Source organism: Prorops nasuta, unplaced genomic scaffold (genome assembly GCF_024137725.1).
Source record: "Prorops nasuta isolate Cenicafe-Biocafe unplaced genomic scaffold, Cenicafe_Pnas_1.2 PNAS00023, whole genome shotgun sequence".
In the NCBI taxonomy this organism is placed as follows: Eukaryota; Metazoa; Arthropoda; class Insecta; order Hymenoptera; family Bethylidae; genus Prorops; species Prorops nasuta.
The window spans coordinates 3791539-3807452 of NW_027116820.1; the positions used below are offsets into that span (position 1 = coordinate 3791539).

Here is a 15914-nt window from a genome sequence, read left to right on the forward strand (position 1 = left end):
CATTAAAATTAGTTAGCAAAAATTTTCGTAAGTTATAATGTTTCATCTGCATATCTTTACGCAAACAAGTGACTGCTTAGCCCATTTCCCACTATTCTAGATGCTCCTTCTTATTTATGAAATAACCTGTAAATAAAACAAAATTATAATATAAACAATGCTAATTAAGAGAAAATTTGTTTGGTTAAATATTAGATACATATTATACAATATAATTTTCTTTCAATTGTTGCTTTGCTACTTATAGCTCAAGTCATATATAATAGTTCCCAGGCTTACTATCTAAATATACATTTACATCGATTAATGAAAAATTAAAATGATGAAAGATCTGCTTATTACAACAACTTTCTATCCTCATTAACATTAGTCACCAAAAGTTTTTATAAGTTATAATGTTTTATCTGCATATCTTTACGCAAACATGTGACTGCTTAGCCAATTTCCCCCTATTATAGATACTCCTTCTTCTTTCTGAAATAACCTGTAAATAAAACAAAATTTTAATATATAAACAATGCTACTTAAGAGAAAATTTGTTTGGATTAATTTAGGATACATATTAATATAAACAATATAATTTTCTTTCAATTGTTGCTTGGCTACCTAAAGCTCAAGTCATACATAATAGTTCCCAGACTTACTATTTAAATATACATATACAACAATTAATGACAATTTTAAATGATGAAAGATCTACTTATTACTTAAACCTTGTATCTTCAACAATTAGGCATTAACAGTTTACGTATGTTAAAATGTTTTATATGCTTACTTTTACGCAAATATGTGACAGCTTAGTCAATTTTCCACCATTGTAAATGCTCCTTCTTCTTTCTACGATAACCTGTAAATAAGACAAATTTATAATATAAAAAAATGCTATTTAAGAGTCAATTGGTTTGAATTAAAATTGGATACGTATAATACAATATAATTTTCCTTTCAATTGTTACTTTGGTACTGAAACTTTATCTCAAACATAATAGTACCCAAGCTGACTATTTAAATATACATACACAACAATTAATAACAATTTTAAATGATGAAAGAAGATTTATTTTGTTAATACAACCTTCTAACCTCATTGAAATTAGTCATAAACAGTTGCTGTATGTCAAATTATTCTTTCTGTCTACCTTTATATATATATATATATATATCAAGTAACACGGTAGTGTTACACGGCAAGTAATTAAAAGACAGCGTGACACTACCTACTTTTACGCCAAGATTGAACCAATTTATACCTATGGATATTTCCTATTTACATATCTGGTAATTGGTTTATTTAATCAAATCTAATAAATTTTTCATATTCCAATGTCGATATAAGCTTTCCACAAGACCACAAACATTCAAATCGGTTCGCACATTGTAGAGATATTAATATTTGTATTTTTGAAGTGCCCTTTTCCATTAATTTCTTCCGACCGAGGTATAGTGTCTGCATCGGATCTCTCACTCTTTCACGTTACAGATCCATCTACTGTATCTTCTATCCTTTATTAGCTGTGATCTTGGCTGCGTTCATTTATTAACTGCTAGTGCTGAAACTCTATAATGTATGTAACGTAAACTATAGGTTTTCAATACTGACAGTACATAAATGAACACAGCCGCAGAATTATATTCTCAAACGTTGCAGTTGATGACAATACATATAGTGGCTATTCTTATATTTTAATAAAATGAATATGCAATACGTTTAACTAGTTACGGATACTGTTGGCTCATCTAATAAAATGAAAGTGAGATACGTTAAATTAGAGTTTTGTGACCTGCAGGTAGTGGAATAGTGGAATAAATATTAATAACACATTTCCTGTAAATAACCTCTCGTATTATTATTATATTTTTATAAAATGCTTAACAATCAACATATTGTTCAATAAAGCAACAGTAAGCATTAGATGAAAAAAAAGTAGTGGAAGTAATAATTTGGATCTAGCAGCTAAATATTTTGAGTCTGAGCCATATGTGAATATTTCAGAATTTATTCAATTAGATGATGCTATGGAGGATAATGAATTGGGAGTTGTACCAAACGAAGGCCTTGTATTTAGTATGGAGTAAGATATATAAAATTCAAAGATAAAGATATTAAAATTTATAAATACATATTTAAGTTTTTAAAGATATATTTTGTAGTATTAATTGCAGATATTTGGTGGAGAATTCTGTTTGGTATACGATGATACATGGTGCCTATTCTTCTAGTCTAATAAAATAAAAATGAGATAAGCTCAATTAGTTACGGGAACTACAGGTAGTGGAAATGTAAGTATTATCACAATTTCTGTTCATAAACTTGGATTATTATTACATATTTATGAATGATAGGCAGTCAATATATTGTTAAATACAAGAACAACAAGCATAGGATGAGAAAAGAGTAATGGAAGTAATCAATTTGGATCTAGCAGCTGAATATTTTGAGTCTGTGCCATATATGGATATTACAGAATTTATTCAATTAGACGATGCTATGGAGGATGATGAATTGGGAGTTGGGCTAAACGAAGGCCTTATATTTAGCATGGAGTAAGATATATAAAATTCAGAGACAAAGATGTTAAAATATTGTTACGCGGCAAAAATCCCTAGTGGATAAAACTTGCCGCGTAGAGCAAAATAACGCATGTCTCTATCAAACGGTATTTTGGGGAAACGACACGTTACAGCCAAAAAAAAACTAATACGCGATGATTCCTACGTCTTTCTTCAAAGGCTCTAAAGAAACTCTATAAACGGTATGTTGGGCGCCAGGTCCACGTAGACCAGTTTTCTCTATAACTGAATTCGATACGAAAAATCTATTAATCGGCAACTAAAATTCCCCAAAATGCTGGGCTAGCTCTGTCCCTAGCTGGATAATGGAGAGGGGCAAGGTAAGGAGAGGCTTTCGATAAAGCGGCTACGATAAACCTTAACTAAAGAGGCAAAATACGAATAAAGGAGAAGGCATGATTTACCTAGGAAAATTCTGAGGTTTATTCACAAAATAAGCTATTTACAACGATCAATAACACCTCAGAATCAGATTATAAGAGCAAAAGTCGAAATTCGCCAATCAATTGGCCCGCCACAAGCTATTACACTTTATGATAATTTCTCGGAGGATTATAAGTATCAGGTAGAGGTACATGAAGAGGATACAACTCACTTTAGAGAAAAAGGTGGTGAATATTGCCTATGATCACGGCCAATCACCCATACCGACAATTAACAGACGCGAATATTTACTCAACGAGAACTCTAACTATCTCACACGCCTCAAAAGCGGAGAACAGATTCTTCAAGCTGAAAGTGAACTGGAGACGGAATTGATGCCCGGCGACCCTCAATCTCGGACTATCAATCCGTTAAACGATACCAAACTCGGGCAATTTTGTCCCGGTAAACCTCTATAAAGATATCGAAAATTATGTCGAGCCTACAACAGGCAGGCCTCGACGCGCGACATCGCCAACGATAAATAACTAAAATAATAAGGAAGATAATTCGTTTTTCTCCAGCTGACTTCTCGGGACTCTACTTTAACAATTCTTCAATGCATCGGTATTGAATTCCGGGCCATGATCCTACGCAAAACTAAAAGTAAAGGTTTTCTGGCAACTACGAGAATTGACTCGATATAACGCAAATTAGGCAATTACTGGCATGGTCGACCCGAGGGAGGCACTCACCGATCCGCTCAATTCTTCCGGCTTCGACACCTCAAACTCTTCCTCTCGATTACGGCAACTTTCCTCAGGACAAAGTCGGTCCGGTGGATTCAACCAGGCTCCTGGAGACAGTCGTAGGTCAGGTTCGGAGAGCTCCAGATTCACTTCGGATTCCAACAAGGGCCAAATTTCGACTGCGATAGCGGTACAGTGCTCTCAGTATCTCACGATCATCCCCACCTAGTGATTAATAGGCTCGGATATCGATCGGATTACCGAATCTTCACGAGGATCCGCGGCATCATGCGATCCTCCTCTCTTAACTCCTCTCTCCTCTTTTCTCGTCGTCAGGCGGAAGTTCCGTCCTGAACGACTCCAAATATTGTGGTTGGCGGTAGCGGGAGCGGTAGTCCTAGGCTGAGGCTGCTTCGTAATCAATTGTCGATAGATGTTCTCCGCGAGGGCGGCTAGGCGATAATTACTCCATCCGGATATGATCCTTCTTTATATTAGGCGTACTTTACGTTAACTCAGGCCTAGTTGGCATAGCACAGCGACCTATAGAGCTTCTCTTCTAGCCCCAATCTGGTTGAGTTGGGATGCGACGACTATCGGGAGTCCGGAAAGCGAGAGGGCGAAGCTGAAGGGTCTATGGGTGACGATCCTGGTGATGCCGGTGTCCTTCCTTGAGGTGGCAGAGGAATAGGAGAGCGGAGAGGCAAGGCCCCACACTCCGGTCGACACGCCGTACAAGCGATTACAGGTTATAAAAGGCATAATGTGTGAGAAGAAAGCCAAAAAATGCAACTCGAGATAAATGACTAGATATTACCACCTGATGACGCGATAAACACAAGTTATATAATGGCTAAATGAAACTTCTGACCTTTAGTGGTGGCGGGATTCCGCGGCGACCCTGGAGTATCCTCCCGACCTTGGGCTGAAACGCTTAGTCTAACATGCGCATGAAAGTGTTTATTTGTCGACCTCTAGTCTAATTTTTACAATAGTCAAACTCGAGGGAGCAGCCGATAGCGAGAGGTGGATTCTAGCAATTAAGTTTGTGACGCCATCCAAACGCGTAGGATTGGCCACGTCACAACTCCCCCCTCCTTGTGATGGGAGACCGAATTTAGGCTCTCCCTGAGCCCGACCAGCCAGTTTATCAAAGGTTTCTTTTTTTTTTTTTTTTTTTAAATAGGAAGGATTTGTGGAAGGAAAGTGGAAGATGGGGGTGGTTAATTCTGGTTAGGGTGGGGCCAGACGATCGAAGGAGATAACACTAGACAATTGAGGTATTAGGAGATACTAAAGAAAAACTTTTTATTACAACTAATTTGACATAATTAGGAACATAAGTAGGTATGATAATTTATGTTAAAACCAAAACACATTTTAGGTTCGATTCACTCCCCTTCCCTCACCAAATCATCAATCCACATTAAGGAACCTTTCTCGGTCACGGAGAAGAACAAAAGAAATAATCTTAAGAATTATAAAAAAAAAGGAAAAAAAACGAATGGAAATCGGTGCGCGATAGACGGAAGGGTAATATTGAGTACCTAACTAAGTATACAGGGCAATATTGAACACATAAACTAAGCATATAGGATAATATTGAACACATAAACTAAGCATACAGGATAATATTTTTCCTTTCTTTAGTTTTCCACTTCCCCGAACCTATGGTCTCTTTCCCCGGGCCAGCGTAGCCAGCCGAAGCTCGGTTTCTTGGGCCCAATCCTCTCCGCAGCGAGGACATTCCCGAAGGCTCACACCCGATCTACCGCATCGATAACAAAACCTTCCCCGCGGTTGTTTACAATGGCTGTATAAATGCCCCGGTAGACCACAATTGTGACACTTCTTATTTGCTTGAAACCCAGGGGCTGTTGGGGCACGGGCTACGGCGAGGGCTGGCTTGTTTTCTCCGGATTCACGCTCGAACCATGATCGATCATCGGGCTTCGGTCCCCGAATGGTAGTGGTGGGTGTTGATAAGGTAGGAGAGGCGGGTGGTTGACTCCCCAAGTCCGAATAGTCGGTAGCGGTAGTGTCATCGGATCCCATCCAGTAATGGGTCGTTGTACGGGGACAGATCGCACAGCCATGATAGTGCTCTACGTGTATCTGGAAGGGCGACGTCTGAGTCCCGATCTCTCTTGATTCCGTCAAACTGACCAGGGGATCGGTGTTAGTTGTAGCGTCTTGGGTCGTAGGTTCCAGCGTCGGAGAGGAGTCCCCCGTAAGTCGTAGGCCTCGGGCTTGGGTGGATTGGGGGGGGGCCAATGGCAAGCATCGTGGCCGGTAAGACTGTTTTCTCCCAGTCATGCTCCTCGGGTTTTCTGGCATGGCTTGATTCGCTAGGGTAACCAGGAGCCACCATGGCCTGTCGGTAACGAGCTAGGGTTTCCTCAATTGCGTGTTTAAAACCTGGTCGTCGCAATAGTGCATTAATATCAGGGAGAAATTCCCCCAGTGGTTCCAACACGGCGGCGTCGCTGTAGGTGAGAGGCATGTTCCCGGGATTCCTCCAGACGTTCTTCGGAATTAGGTAGTTGGTAGTTTAATAGAGACAAGCTATGGTAAAAAGGGAAGGAAACGTGGGTTAGGATTATCACCCTTCTATTCGAGTGGTTATCGGTTGAGTCAGATGTTTTCGTATCTTACCTACTTGGTCTCGATATAATTCGTATTGGGTTATCTCGGTCGCATGCAACGGTCCAGGCGTTCACGATGCCCCGAAGGAAGTGTAGCGAGTATGAAAATGCTTCGCCCAAGTTCGTTTCACCCCACCCCGGGCTTATTTGGTTCGGCAGGACTCGAGTCCCCGAGTGAGTACGCGAACAGTCGACGTTATACGATGTGTTCCTTTGATACTCCTCGCCCGAATGTTATTGTCGAACGCTAGCCCCTTTTTCCGCGAACCGCAATGTTTGGATTAGAGATCGTAGTAGTAATAGCGATCGACCAACAGCAGTCGTGCACAACTGATGGCTCGCGACCGACGTCGAGAGTGAACAAGAGAAACTCCGTGGCCGCCATCGGTTGCGAGTAAGGGAGAGTTTGGGGGTCCCTGATCGTGTTTACATTCAACCAAGTAACTCATCGGTACCTTTACCGTCCAGTCCAGCAATAGTTTTTTTTTTTTTTTTTTTTTTTTTTTTTGGTTAACCGGGTAGGATAAGAAGGAGCGGAATCAATCGTAACGGGAATATCCTACGACGGAGGAGTGTATATTTTAACATCGGATATATGAGTTTTAACGCGTTTGTGCTTTTCCAAACTTTCAATTTCGTAGACGGTAGGTGATAGGGGTTTAATGACGCGATAAGGGCCGTGATACTTCGGGAACAACTTGGCCGCTATTCGATCCTCGCCCGACGATAATTTGTGAGTTTTTGTCAATACTAAATCGCCAATTCTTAAGCGAATATCCCGCCTATGAGCGTTATACCGCTGAGCAGTTTTGTCAAAGGTTTCTTCTAATTTCAACGCTATTCGTTCCTGTAAGTCGCGCATACGTTTTACGCGCTGTTTCCACAGAGAGGTATCGATATCGGTAGGTAAGGTAGGGCTAGGCTCCTCAGTTTCGACTTCTCGGTAATGGCGAATTGGTACGGGTTCTCGTCCTAAATTCAGGAAGGCCGGAGTTACTCCCGTAGCCGTGTGCCAGGCCGTGTTATAGGCGAAACGAAAATCGGAAAGATGCACATCCCAATCGCGGTGATTTACCCCTAAAAACGAAACGATCATAGTTTTCAGGACTCGGTTAGTTCGCTCCACGGGATTGGCTTCGGGTTGGTACGGAGGAGTCGTCGAACGTACGAGGCGGTATTCGGAGCACAAGTCTTTCATAATTTTATTAACAAATTCAGCTCCATTATCCAAATGGAGGACTCGTGGGGCTCCCCAACGAGAAAGTATCAATTCGTGAAATGACTCCTTGACCTTCGCTCCGGTAGCGACACGTAGAGGACAACACTCTATCCATTTTGTAAAGAGGTCTTGAAAAACGATAATATATACGAATCCGCGAGCGCTTTTCGGGAGAGGGCCCATTAAATCAACAGCCACGATATCCCAGGGGGTTTCCGCTATCCTACGACCCATGAATCCCTTTGGGGGTTGTTGCTCGACCTTGCATCGTTGACAAATATCGCAGCATCTCACAAAAGTAGCGATATCGCGATACATTCCTGGCCAAAAATATCGATGGGTCAGGCGATGGTAGGTCTTCTCTACACCAAGGTGTCCGGATTGCGGCAACGAATGGGCATTGGTTATGGCTTCTCTACGAATATTTTGCGGTAAGACCAGCTTCCACGGTTGAAGGTCCTCTAATTCTGCATCGGTATCGGAACGTGGTCGGTAGTAATAAATTCTTTCTCGATAGAGCTGATAATTGGGTAGTTTTCCTGGGGTTTCGGCAAGAATCGAAAGACGTTTATTGTACCACTCATCTCTGGTATCATTGAAATTATGATTGTCGGACAAGAGGGTGGACTCGTTGGGCTCATCAGTTGGAACGGGAGAGTCATCGACAGAGGTGGTGGGGTCAGTCACCTGGCTTCGAGTGATTGCATGGATATTTTCACAAGGGGTGCCGGAAAATTGACCAAGTCTCGGCGGTACGGAGAGCGGAACGCACTCGTTGGTTACTAATTTCGAACCGGACTCATCGGGTGACTCATAGAGGGCGGAATCGGTGTCGTTCGGAAAAGCGAGAATTATGTTCGCCAAATCGGGATTGGGTGGTTCGATAGCGGTAGAATCGTCAGTTTCTCCTTCGAGTGGCTCGTACATCCTTGACAGAGCATCCGGCAACAAATTTAAGGACCCCTTTCGATACATCACGTCAAAATTATACTGCATAAGATCGAGCGATCACCTGGCGAGTCGACCAGTCGGATCTTTGAGATTTTGCAGCCATCGCAAACTGCTGTGGTCGGTCACGACAGTAAACGAGTACCCTTCCAAGTAACCTCGAAATTTCTTGATTGACCACAATACGGCGAGACATTCTAATTCGGTAGCAGAATACTTTCGTTCCTGGTCGGTCAGGGTTCGACTAGCATACGCTATTACGAATTCTTGATCATCCTTGCTCTGCGTTAATACGGCACCTAATCCGATCGTGCTCGCTTCAGTTTGAAGGACGAACGGTAGATCGAAATCGGGACAGGTTAGTATCGGAGTAGTCGTTAGGCGTGTTTTGAGCAGTTGAAAAGCTTCTTCTTGTTCCGAGTCCCACACCCACATTTGCTTTTTCTTCAATAATCGATTTAAAGGTTCGGCGACGGTAGCGAAATTTGGCACGAACCGGCGGTACCAGGAGGTCATTCCCAAGAAGCGTCTAATTTGTTTAACGTCCTTGGGTCGGGGATACTGTAAAATTGGCGAGATTTTATCGGGATCGGTACGCAAGCCTTCTTCATCAATTCTGAAACCCAAGTATCGAACCTTGGATTTACAGAATTCACTCTTTTCGGGATTAATGAGCAATCCCGCCTCAACAATCCGCGCAAAGACTCGCCTCAGCCATTCCAAATGTTCATCGAAATCGGCAGTCACGATGATTATATCATCCAAATATGCGAAAGCATGAGGTTCCATCTCGGGCCCTATCACTTTGTCTAACAAACGTTGAAAGGTTGCCGGAGCACCGGTCAATCCGAAGGGCATCCTACGAAAATGGAACAGGCCTTTTCCCGGAACGGTAAACGCGGTAATTTCCTTACTATCGGAAGCCATAGGGATCTGAAAATAAGCCTGACTAAGGTCGAGAGCGGTAATATATCGAGCAGAGCGAAGCTTGTCTAAAATGGCATTCATATACGGTAAAGGATACGCGTCTTTCTTGGAGACGGCGTTAACCCGTCGAAAATCTAAACAAAACCTATATGTTACGTTGGCCTTCTTAACCATCACGATAGGAGACGACCAGTCGCTTTGGGATGGTTCGATAATATTTTCGGCTAACAAACGGTCGACCTCCTGGTAAATAGACTGTTGTACGATAGGAGTCACAGGATAATACCGTTGTTTAATTGCGGGGTGACCTCCTACGTCGATCCGGTGTTCGGTTAAATGAGTAAGCCCCGGAGCTTGCCGCAAACGCGGTATATGCTCATCTAAAAATTGTTCTAAGCGAGACTTTTCCTTATCGCATAATTCGACTATTCCTTGACATCCCGAAATGTTTTTCGGTAGGCCTTCATCCTCGATTTCCGCGAGAACACGATAGAAAGGGTATACGTGAGATGGTTCGTCACTGAAATACCAACTAGCCTCGGCGCAATTAATAACGATAGCAAAGGAAGCAAGAGCGTCTAATCCGAGTACTAGAGGAACAGCTAGCGACGGAAAAATAACAACATTAATCGGCAGAGTCCGATCCTCGATGGAAATGGCTACGGTTACTTGTTCTTCCAACAGTTCTAGGTGTCCGTCCGCGGTCATAACTTTGACAGGCTCGGTATTGGAGGTTCGAATTGGTAGTTCAGCAAGAGACAAAATTCCACGTTTTCCTATGAAAGTCCGCGAGGCTCCACTATCGATTAATACCGAGATGGATTGGCCTTGGATGGTGACTGGTAGATAGAACAATGACTTCGGTTGACATCCGATCTTAAAAATGCCAGAATCTGAGTCCGAAATTATCGAAAAGGAGTCAAGCTTGACCGTATCCTTGGGCGTAAGAGTGGGTGACGATATGGAGAGAGGTACATGGACTTGCGATCCCGAGGCGATAGCGGAAGGAGACGTAGCCATGTTTACGACGCCTTTCCCTGGTTTCCCGAACATGTAGAGCAATTTGTCCTAATAACGTCCGCATGCCCACAACGATAGCAGAAAAGATTTCGAGGTATCGTACATGCAGCATACCGGTGTCCTTCTTTTCGACAATTCCAACATATTAATGTGCGGGCGGTGGTTGGCGACGTCCGTGAGTCAGAATCCAATGAGGGTACGAAAGGGTTAGTGTTCATCGCGTGAACGGTAGACACGCCCGGTGAAGCATTGACGGGGACTGTCGTCGGTATTGGTGGTGAAGACTTGGCGGTAGAATTCGAGGTTCGGCCGTTAGAGTTGGCGAGAGCAACGAGATCGGTAGTGGACGATAGGTTCGTGTTATTTTCCCCGGTTTCTTCCCTGGTAGGATCTTCGAGCTCTCCTAACGAAAAGACAGGTTGAGGAGCACGCCGCGTAGGTCTTGGGGTTGGCCGGTACGCTAAGTCAGGGAACAAGGAGCGCTCCGGGGTCGGAGGTTGCGGGAAGCCGGAATGCCGAAGAAAACTAGCCTCTATCCGCATCGCTCGGAACTCAAGAGCGTCTAAACTCGATACACTTTGAATATCGATCAGGGCCTGATATCGCGGCAACATATTAATGTGAGCCCAATTTAATCTCTCTGTCTCCGACCAGGGAGGAGTAACGCGGTCCATCAGGGCACGTATACAGGTTAGGTAATCAGCGACGGGCTCGCTGTCGCCCTGGGTCCTCCGCGCAATTTCGACTTGTAGCGAAACTTGGAAGGATCGAGCTCCAAATCGGGACCGGAAGGCAGCCTCGAAATCTCGCCACTGCACCCACTCTCTTTGATGGCTTCGGAACCAATGTAGGGCGATGCCGGTAACCACAAACGGAACGTAGGTCAGAAGTTCGGAATCGCGAAGATTAAAAACGCCACGTGTTTCCGACAACCGCAGTAGAAAGGCCTCTACGTCCTCGTTCGCTCGGCCACTGAAAGAAACGTTCATTCGCTTGAGAGTGGCATGCACGTGGGAAAATTGTTGCACGTTATCACGCGTTCGGTAACGATTCGCGTGAATACTATATTGGGTGGGAGGCGGAACTCGGTGGTAACGTTCGGGACCCGGACGACGGGGTAGTTTCCAATTAACGAGGTCTCCTGGGGCTCCTCTCCCCGCAGAGTTCAAAATCTCCTCCTCAATTTCCTCCGCGTCTAGTGTTCGTACGGGGGAGAGATTCCTTGCCTGCGAATCGAGGCCGATATGTCCTAGCCTTCTTAGAATGTCGGCCGTTATCTCTTCGCGAATTTGCGCGATAGTAGTTGGGTTGGGTCTGTCGGTCGACGATTCTCTCACCGGACTGGAGTTCCTGGGTCGCGGTAGGGAGAGGTCCGGTTGGAAACTTTTACGTCTCGCTCCCGATATCGTTTCGTGAACGGTAGGGAGGCTAGAAACCGGGATCGGGGTACCTTTCGGTTCTTGTGGGGTCTCTCGTACAGAAGGGGTTTCGATACTCGCGCTCCGGGTAACGTCTTGACCGGTAGCCATATCCCGTAAATATTTAAATAACCGCGAACGTAAAACCGGAATAAGCCCCTTTGTGTCCAATCCATATGTTTCCAATTTCTTTCTCGCGTCATGTTCGTTGAGTTCGAACACCCACCGTAGGTGTTCGGGTATGTCCTTCAAATCTTGGGGCATGATTTACCGAGCCACCCTTGTATCCCTTGAAAAATCCGAACTACCGTATATATATATATAACCGATAGTTTAGAATCTATAATCCGGGGAAACCGAATACGAGGGGTTCATGGAAGCGAGGTGCCTGAAAAGTCGCGAAAACGCGTTACCGGAAAGTCGTGAAAAGGCGTGAAAGTGGACTTGAGACGATTACTCCAAAAACAACGAAGCCGCAAAACCGTAGGATTCGGGAGAGAAAAAGAAATAAGAGTAATACTATTTCGCCAAAACGGAATAGCAATAGGACAGGTACAGTAAGACAATTAAAAATCTACTGTTTGTAGATTACATATAATAAAACTATAAGCGAAAATAGTGTTAGGATAAAATCCTAACCCGTTTTTATAGCACTATTTACGTGGCGCTTACTTGTAAGGCTTTAACTCGCCTTACTCTCGGTACACCTACGCGGAGTAAACAAACAAGCGTGACCTACACGCAAAAACTCGCTAAGAATATACACCCAAAATCTATAACGGCTAAATCAGCACTATTAAACCTATAATAGGTTACTTAATAACTCTCAATATTGACTACAAAATTTCCGTTATCTCAAAAATATCTACAAAAATTTCCTTAAATTTTTGGCCTCTCAGCCCCACGTTGGGCGCCAAAAATTTGTTACGCGGCAAAAATCCCTGGTGGATAAAACTTGCCGCGTAGAGCAAAATAACGCATGTCTCTATCAAACGGTATTTTGGGGAAACGATACGTTACAGCCAAAAAAAAACTAATACGCGATGATTCCTACGTCTTTCTTCAAAGGCTCTAAAGAAACTCTATGAACGGTATGTTGGGCGCCAGGTCCACGTAGACCAGTTTTCTCTATAACTGAATTCGATACGAAAAATCTATTAATCGGCAACTAAAATTCCCCAAAATGCTGGGCTAGCTCTGTCCCTAGCTGGATAATGGAGAGGGGCAAGGTAAGGAGAGGCTTTCGATAAAGCGGCTACGATAATCCTTAACTAAAGAGGCAAAATACGAATAAAGGAGAAGGCATGATTTACCTAGGAAAATTCTGAGGTTTATTCACAAAATAAGCTATTTACAACGATCAATAACACCTCAGAATCAGATTATAAGAGCAAAAGTCGAAATTCGCCAATCAATTGGCCCGCCACAAGCTATTACACTTTATGATAATTTCTCGGAGGATTATAAGTATCAGGTAGAGGTACATGAAGAGGATACAACTCACTTTAGAGAAAAAGGTGGTGAATATTGCCTATGATCACGGCCAATCACCCATACCGACAATTAACAGACGCGAATATTTACTCAACGAGAACTCTAACTATCTCACACGCCTCAAAAGCGGAGAACAGATTCTTCAAGCTGAAAGTGAACTGGAGACGGAATTGATGCCCGGCGACCCTCAATCTCGGACTATCAATCCGTTAAACGATACCAAACTCGGGCAATTTTGTCCCGGTAAGACTCTATAAAGATATCGAAAATTATGTCGAGCCTACAACAGGCAGGCCTCGACGCGCGACATCGCCAACGATAAATAACTAAAATAATAAGGAAGATAATTCGTTTTTCTCCAGCTGACTTCTCGGGACTCTACTTTAACAATTCTTCAATGCATCGGTATTGAATTCCGGGCCATGATCCTACGCAAAACTAAAAGTAAAGGTTTTCTGGCAACTACGAGAATTGACTCGATATAACGCAAATTAGGCAATTACTGGCATGGTCGACCCGAGGGAGGCACTCACCGATCCGCTCAATTCTTCCGGCTTCGACACCTCAAACTCTTCCTCTCGATTACGGCAACTTTCCTCAGGACAAAGTCGGTCCGGTGGATTCAACCAGGCTCCTGGAGACAGTCGTAGGTCAGGTTCGGAGAGCTCCAGATTCACTTCGGATTCCAACAAGGGCCAAATTTCGACTGCGATAGCGGTACAGTGCTCTCAGTATCTCACGATCATCCCCACCTAGTGATTAATAGGCTCGGATATCGATCGGATTACCGAATCTTCACGAGGATCCGCGGCATCATGCGATCCTCCTCTCTTAACTCCTCTCTCCTCTTTTCTCGTCGTCAGGCGGAAGTTCCGTCCTGAACGACTCCAAATATTGTGGTTGGCGGTAGCGGGAGCGGTAGTCCTAGGCTGAGGCTGCTTCGTAATCAATTGTCGATAGATGTTCTCCGCGAGGGCGGCTAGGCGATAATTACTCCATCCGGATATGATCCTTCTTTATATTAGGCGTACTTTACGTTAACTCAGGCCTAGTTGGCATAGCACAACGACCTATAGAGCTTCTCTTCTAGCCCCAATCTGGTTGAGTTGGGATGCGACGACTATCGGGAGTCCGGAAAGCGAGAGGGCGAAGCTGAAGGGTCTATGGGTGATGATCCTGGTGATGCCGGTGTCCTTCCTTGAGGTGGCAGAGGAATAGGAGAGCGGAGAGGCAAGGCCCCACACTCCGGTCGACACGCCGTACAAGCGATTACAGGTTATAAAAGGCATAATGTGTGAGAAGAAAGCCAAAAAGTGCAACTCGAGATAAATGACTAGATATCACCACCTGGTGACGCGATAAACACAAGTTATATAATGGCTAAATGAAACTTCTGACCTTTAGTGGTGGTGGGATTCCGCGGCGACCCTGGAGTCTCCTCCCGACCTTGGGCTGAAACGCTTAGTCTAACTTGCGCATGAAAGTGTTTATTTGTCGACCTCTAGTCTAATTTTTACAATAGTCAAACTCGAGGGAGCAGCCGATAGCGAGAGGTGGATTCTAGCAATTAAGTTTGTGACGCCATCCAACCGCGTAGGATTGGCCACGTCACAATATAAATACATACTTAAGTTTTTAAAGATATATTTTGTAGTATTAATTGCAGATATTTGGTGGAGAATTATGTTTAACTGGATGAAATATTAGGAGATGTAGATAATGGCTGCAGGATCTTTGATAGTCCAGGTCAAATTGAACTGTACACATAAATGACAGTCATACGCCAACCGATTAACATGCTGCAAAATCTAAATTTTCATATATGTGGTGTATTTTTAAAAGATAATCTATTTATGATGGAGCTGTGTTTTTATCTAGCACTATGGCTGATCTTAGTGTTATGATAAATCTTAAAATACCTCATGTAATAATTTAAAGCAAGGTAGATTTATTATCAAAGTATGCAAGAAAAATGTATGGTTACTTAGAGCCTAATCCATATTGTTTATTTGCAGATATGAGCAATGAATCTTGAAATGTAAAATATTTTTTGAAGTTGACAGAAGCTTTTGTTAGGCTGTTTGAGGATTACAGCCTAGTTCGTTTTTATCGACTAAATGTCAAAGAGGAGGAATGTATAGCAGATATTAAACTTACAACAATTGACATTATACAATATGGAGGAGATGCAGATGTTAAAACACAACACTTTGATGAACCTAATTAAAATGAGTGATAGTGCAAATTATTATAAAATTAATGTAACATTTTAAACAGTTTAATTATGCATTTTTTTATATTATTCAGAAAAACTTGGAGACTAAAGCTAAATTATATAAAGAGCAAACTTAAAATTAAGTGAAGCTCTCATGGTAAATTATGTAAATTTATTTTTACATAAACTTATCTTGCATGACAAAAAAGTGTTCAATTGATTTACCTAATTAATCTTTTTCACAGTAATAGGAGCTATATAGTTAAGTATGAAATTCTTATAACAAAATTTTTTAACCTTATTGGGCTTTAGGAGAACTACAACGAATAGATTAACAATGAGTAC

At 42.9% G+C, this 15914-nt stretch overlaps 1 pseudogene; it reads left to right on the forward strand.

Moving 5' to 3' along the window:
- Positions 1-2016: 2016 nt before the first annotated feature.
- LOC136781621 (GPN-loop GTPase 3-like) lies at positions 2017-15581 on the forward strand (annotated as a pseudogene).
- The last annotated feature ends 333 nt before the right edge of the window (positions 15582-15914 follow it).